Here is a 7,131-nt window from a genome sequence, read left to right as displayed (position 1 = left end):
ATGCTGACAGTGAACATTAATACAAAAGCAGTTTTAATTTTTGTGGACGCGGAGAAAGCCTTTGACAATATATCTTGGAAATTTATGAAAAAGAATCTCCATGGGATGGGGGTAGGCCAAAGGTTTGAAAATGGTATAAGTGCAATTTATTCTGAGCAAAAGGCAAAGTTAATTGTAAATAATGTGGTTATGGATGAACTTCCTATAGAAAAAGGGACACGTCAGGGGTGCCCAATATCCCCATTACTTTTTATATCGGTCCTGGAGGTCCTGTTAAATATGATTAGGGGAGATCAGCTGGTAAAAGGGATTCAGGTCGGAGCCAGACATTACAAATTAAAGGCCTTTGCAGATGACTTAGTACTGACTTTGCAAGAGTCAGACACTAGTACTAAAAGAGCTTTGGAATTAATTCAAGTATTTGGCCAGGTCGCAGGATTTAAGTTGAATAAACAAAAAACCAAGGTATTGGAAAAGAACTTAACGAATGTTGAAAGGGATAGATTCCAAGAGGAAACTGGGCTAGTGGTGGCAAAGGGTGTAAAATACCTGGGGATTAACATGACATCTAAGAATGTGAACTTATTTAAGGACAACTATGACAAGTGCTGGACTGAGATAAAGAAAGATTTAGAAATATGGTCAAACCTGAAGCTTTCCTTGTTAGGTCGAATTGCAGTGATCAAAATGAATGTATTGCCTAGAATGTTATTCTTGTTTCAGACACTACAAATTGTTGATAAACTGGACTGTTTCAAGAAGTGGCAGAAAGACATATCTAGATTTGTCTGGCAGGGCAAAAAGCCCAGAATTAAGTTTAAGATACTTACTGATTCTAAAGAAAGAGGGGGGTTTGCCCTGCCGGACTTAAGACTTTACTATGAATCGGCAGCTTTCTGCTGGTTAAAAGATTGGCTACTTCTTGAGAATCCAGACATTCTAGATTTGGAAGGATTTGATAATAATTTTGGTTGGCATGCGTATATCTGGTATGACAAGGTTAAAGTGTATAAGGGTTTTAAAAATCACATTGTCAGGAAAGCACTATATAATGTTTGGATACGGTACAAAGATTTATTGGAAAATAAAACTCCCAGGTGGCTTTCACCAATGGAGGCCAAGGAGGTAAAGAAACTCAATATGAGAACTAATTGGCCGAAATATTCTGAAATTTTAGAACAAGAAGGTGGTGAACTTAAACTACAAAGCTATGAGAAAATAAAGTCCAAGGTACGGGATTGGCTCCATTATTTTCAAATAATGGAGGCCTATAAACAAGACAGGAAAATTGGTTTCCAGGTGGAGAAATCGAAACTAGAAACAGAACTGTTAGAACCCAATACTAAGAATTTATCAAGAATGTATAACTTGCTGTTGAAGTGGAATACAATAGATGAGACAGTGAAGTCAGCTATGGTTAAATGGGCACAGGACATAGGTCATGACATTATGTTTGCTGACTGGGAGCAGTTATGGACCACAGGTATTAAATTTACGGCATGTAATGCCTTACGAGAAAACATTATGAAAATGATTTATAGGTGGTACATGACCCCAGTCAAGCTTGCGAAGATTTATCATCTGCCCAATAACAAATGTTGGAAATGCAAAGAGACTGAAGGTACCTTCTTCCATCTTTGGTGGACCTGCCCAAAGATTAAAGCCTTCTGGGAAATGATTTATAATGAAATTAAGAAAGTGCTTAAGTGCACCTTTAACAAGAAACCAGAGGCATTTCTCTTGGGTATGGTCGGCCAGCTGGTGCCGAAGAAGGATAAGAATTTCTTTCTGTACGCTACTACGGCAGCAAGGATTCTTCTAGCAAAGTATTGGAAGACACAAGAGTTACCCACGCTGGAGGAATGGCAGGCGAAAGTGATTGACTTTATGGGACTGGCAGAAATGACCGGCAGAATCCGCGACCAAGAGAAAGAGACTGTGGAAGAAGATTGGAAGAAATTTAAGATGTATCTTAAGAATTATTATAAAACTGAGGAGTGTTAAAATGCTGAGGGAAAAGAAGACGTAGAATTGCAGCGATAAATTGGGTTTAAATTTTAGGGTGGAGTAGAAAAAGAGGATGAATTTATATTTAATTGGGCAAGAAAGGTTGCTGAATAATGGTACTAAATTAAGGATGCAAAAAGGGAAAGGTATGGGGAAGTCCGGGAAAAGAGGGTTATGAAAATAAGGTTAAGAAAATATGAGTTTTTTGTTTGTTTGTTTTTATGTTGTTTTTTTGTTTGTGATAAAAAATTGGAAATTAATAAAAATCTTTATTAAAAAAAAAAAGGAAGTACCTAGCTCTTCACTTGCCTGACCTGCCTCTTCCTCCTCTTCCTCTAGCTACGAAGCTTCCCCTGCCTCTGATTCTCGCCTCCTGGCTGGTCCAGATCCCCACAAACCACTGCTCCCCTCTCCTGAGTCAGACTCCAGCCCCACTTTTCCCAGGGCACACTTGTCAGCATCCTGCCAGTCCCTGATGCTCTGGCAATTGTAGCTCTGGGAGGGGAAGAGAGGCGTCTCCTAACAACTCTGGGTGCCCATAACAAACTACAGCTCCCAGAATTCTTTGAGGGAAGCCATAACTGTTTAAAGTGGTATCACAGTGCTTTAAATGTATTGTGTGAATGTGCCCTCAGTATAAGACAGCTTCCTATGTTCCTAAATTAGGCCAGAAAAAAATGGAAAGGTGGAAGATTCTTAATATATCGGTCCTGTGTCAGAAACAAAGGCTGCCAATTTGGAGCAAACTGCAGGAAGAAATTTACATAGGAAGAGACTCTCAGCAACATCCCTATGGCAAAGGCAGAGAGCTAGCTGCAGTTTGACTCCCTGTCCGCCCAGAATGACAACTTTTTGAAGTTTTGTAAATGACTGCATTGAAATCCAGCTAACTGGAGTGATTGTCTCAGTGCCTCAACTTGCCAGCCCTTTCCGACCGAGCTGTAATTATCTTATTAAGCGGCATTTGAGATGTAATGAACCAAAGGTGCTTATTTTCTCTCTATTACAGCAGGCTCTGCTATCGTTTAATCACCCTGCCATTTAGGTTGTGTTCAGACGTCACTCACAGGGGAGGTCTACAGTCCTGTGCCCCAAAATCTGTAGTTTTCCACAAAAATGAAATTGGGAAAAGAAGAGGAAGGTGGAATAAGGACGGATCCTCATATCCACTACTCTCTGGGCACTTGAGAGTAACATCTGTCCAAACTACGTGTTATGTCTCAGTTTATGAATGGCATCCTCAAACACACCCTTATTGATAACAACCCCCCCCCCTTAAAGATATTTATTGATTGTGTGTGCTTTTTGCTGCTGCTTCTTTTTAGACCTGACTGCATCAATATTCTTTAGCTGCAATGATACATTTTTATCAAACAATCATGCAATGTTAATCAAAGCACAGGAGCCCATAGGTGTGGTAAGCACGTATTGGACATTGCCCATAATATCATTGATGACAACAACCCTTCCCTTTGCCCCATAATTTTTGGTAATTTTCAGGTGAGAGCTTTTCTGTTGTCCTGCAGAAGATGTAAATTTTTGCAGTTGAAAAAAGTGGCAGGGAAAAACACCGATCCTGTCAATTCCCCCCCTGTAGAAACAGTTTGCTACTTCCCATTTTATTTTCTGCCTGCCTATATTTTCCTTAAACATTTAAAGACGGAGACCTTCCCCCTCTGGGAATGTCTGACTCCGTTAAAGAACATGCTTTTTTGAGTTGCCTGTGAGGTGCTGTTTGAGTTCTCTCCGTAGTGACAGATCTCTGTGATGGCAAATTCACACAAGCAAATCTTCATCTGATGGTCATTTCCGAGTGCCAGGCCGCCCGACGAATGGATTAGAGAGATGTCATTACTTGGAGAGAGGGAAAGTAGATGCATACACAAACTATTATTCTTCTCACATCAGCCTCCTCTTCAGACCACAGGCTGTGGCAATGCACCAAATGGGCTGGTTTGCTTTGAAGCCGTCCCAGAAAGCTTACAGACTCCCCTGGTGTCAGAAGTATCTCCTCTGTTGGCTACGTCAGGGTCTCCAGCGACTACAAAGTGCTGATGTTGCCAAGTTTGGGAGGGGGTGCTCCTTCATCTACCACATCAAAGACCGGTACACCCCACCCTCATTTACAGACACTTATATTATGTGTCTATTTACCTTGCATGTGGTCCCAAAGGCATGCAACTTTATGTTGGCAATTTAAATGAATAGTCCATTTCGGACAGTTTAAAAGAAGAAGCACTTTTGCTTTTTTAACTGTTCCATTCATAGAATTATAGTGCAATGCAAAAATCTTAACTCGCTGCTGCTGCTGCTGCTTCGGTGATCTCTCGTAGCCGAGTAAGATTGTCTTCCATGAACGCAATCTTAACAGGGAGTCCGTAAGTGACTGTGGAGGCCAGTTCTGGATCCATACGTCCTTCCACAGTGGGGACATTGGTTCCCGGGCAGGAGTTGATCACTGTGTGGGTTTGCCAAGCATGCCTCCCCCTTAGCACATTTCTCCCTTTCATCCTGAGTTCAAGCGTCTTCAAAGTCCATGACACCTTTGGTCAAGGCTGTTCTCCCATTGCAGCTCTCGCAGGCCAGGGTTCCCCAGTTGTCGGTGTTTATAATCAAGCATCCATGACAGATGGCCATCCAACCTCTGCTTGAAAACCTCCAAGGAAGGAGAGTCCACAACCTCCTGTGGGAGACTGTTCCACTGTCAAACAGCTCTCATTGCCAGAAGGTTCTTCCTGGTGTTGTGTCAGAATCTCCTTTCTTGTAACTTCAAGCCATGGGTTCGAGTCCTACCCTCCACATTTTGATGTGTCACTGAACAGTGTAGCAAGTATTAAGCTGATGAAAAGCATAAGGACATAAGAAGAGCCTGCCTGCTAGATCAGGCCAGTGACCCACCTAGTCCAGCATCCTCTTCTCTCAGTGGCCAGGTGGACATCTATGGAGAAACCTTCAAGCAGGATCTGAGCAGAAGAGCTCTCTCCCCTCCTGCCGTTTCCAGCAAATTGGTGTTCAGAAGCATTACTGCATCTGACTGAGCATAGCCAACATGGCTAGTAGCCATTTATTTGTTTTTGGTTTTTTTTTTTTAAAAAAACACCTGTCCAGTTTTTAAAGGATACCTAAAAAGAGGTGGTGAAATGGGAAAAATTTCACCAAATGATATGACATAAATCCTGGGAAATCTTTGGCCCAGATGTCTGCATTTGATTGCTTAGGAAAGAGCAGCACAAGTCAAGGGGTCTCCTGTCCAGAATAACTGGGAGCCCCTCCAGACTGAGTAGTTGGGGTTTTTTTTGCAGGTTTATTCTGCAACTTGCCATTGATGCAATAACAGTGCATTTAATGGTACATTTGTACTGTGCCATCCACACCTTGTTCCCCTTTCTTATTTGTTCAGCGATGTTTCCCCAACCATCACCAGCTTGGAATATTGGTGCTATAAGGTAAAAGATAAAGGACTCCTGGATGGTTAAGTCCAATCAAAGGCAACTATGGGGTTGTGGCGCTCATCTCGCTTTCAGGCTGAGGGAGCCAGCGTTTGTCTACAGAGAGCTTTCCGGGTCATGTGGCCAGCAGGACTAAACAGTGATGAAAAGTCTGTTCAACTTCCCGGCGCAGCTCCACCTATTTATCTACTTGCACTGGTGTACTTTCAAACTGCTAGGTTGGCAGGAGCAGGGACAGAACAATGGGAGCTTACTCCGTCACAGGGATTCGAACCACCAACCTTCTGATCAGCAAGCCCAAGAGGCTCAGTGGTTTAGACCACAGCGCCACCCACGTCCCTGTAAAAGATGCATTGCAGAAGGGGGAAGCCACCAAGATGACAGAGGCGACACTTGAGGGAGTTTATGAGAAGCCAACGGAGCCGACCTTCACCATGTCTGGCCCCAATCCCAGTGCCACCAACGTGGGTGCCTCCGGCCGCTCGACAGCAAAGCCGTCTCCTCGCAGGCCCCAGGATCCACTGTCAGGCAGAGGAAATGTGCTAGCTGTGGAACAAGGAGTGCAGGCCGTACAACTTCTGCAGGCACTGGAGGGATGTGGAGATTTTATACAGAAAATCCCCCTGGCCTCAAAGTCGGTCCTGTTCCAGTTCTCGTTATGAGTCTCCTCTTTATTGCATCTGTATTCATGTTGCATATTTCGATCATAGACTTCAGTGAATCCCACCTGCCAACTTGAAAACTACAATTTGGACCAAAAGTATGGTAGCTTTCAGAGTTTACTTGGAGTAAAGTCATTTGAGCTGTTTCTCTAGATAAAGCTTGATTTTTTTCCTTAATTGGTTTTGCTGTTGAATGATCCCTTAAACTTTCTTTAAGAAGGGTTTTTTATTCCTTTCTGTCAAAGTTTATTGCTATTTCCTATGTATACTTTATTTCATTAAAATTTGTCTACATAAAAAAAAGGTGCATTGAAGTGGGTTGGAGTAGATGACCCTTAGGAACCCTCCCAGCTCTCAAATTCTGTGGTTCTTGGGTTTCAGCTGGAAGTTCCAGGACATGCACTGATTGGAAGTGAAGTGGTAGTCCCATCCCAAAACCTCTGCAAGAGCAAGCAGTCCTGGAAGTGGGATATGTAACCACCATCATGAGCTCATATTATTCTGAGTAAAGTACAAATAAAAGGGCCACAATTCTGACATAAGAAGAGATCAGTAAGCCCTGTGGTTCCTAGAGTCTTACACACACTCATAAAATGATATTTTTTAAAAAAACAACAACAACACTATTTTCAATCAAATGGCAGGTCATTTCCTCATCAGAACAGCTGTGTTTATTCTCCCTGAGTGTGCTGCAGATGTGCTACAGTTTCCCAAGCTTAAGAACGCTCTCCCTTCCCTCAGACAGCAAAAATCAGGTTGCAAAAAGGCAGGGGTGGGTGGCTTCTGTGCCCCCACCTGACGTTGCAGCAGCCATCAGGAAGATGTTGCCTTTATTTAACACTCCAGACAAGCAAGTCACGGTTCAAAGATGGAGAATGTGGTTATTTTCAATTCCAGGGCTGAACGCAACCTGCTTTCAGAGCCCAGAGAATCCAGCCGTCAAATTGTAGCTGCTCAGGAGGGACAGATGAGTATCGCAGTATTAGCGACGGCAGGGAGAATTGCATACAGTT

General features: G+C 42.9%; 1 pseudogene across 1 annotated transcript; it reads left to right on the top strand.

The window, feature by feature from the left end:
* Positions 1–5,890: 5,890 nt before the first annotated feature.
* On the top strand, positions 5,891–6,195 carry LOC307221989 (protein transport protein Sec61 subunit beta pseudogene; annotated as a pseudogene). Its single transcript has one exon. The product of its transcript is annotated as a protein transport protein Sec61 subunit beta pseudogene (transcript).
* The last annotated feature ends 936 nt before the right edge of the window (positions 6,196–7,131 follow it).

The sequence above is a fragment of the Podarcis cretensis genome (assembly GCF_951804945.1).
Source record: "Podarcis cretensis genome assembly, chromosome: 1".
NCBI lineage: Eukaryota > Metazoa > Chordata > Lepidosauria > Squamata > Lacertidae > Podarcis > Podarcis cretensis.
Note: the sequence above shows the minus strand (reverse complement) of the source record. Positions and strands in the feature narration are given on the sequence as shown.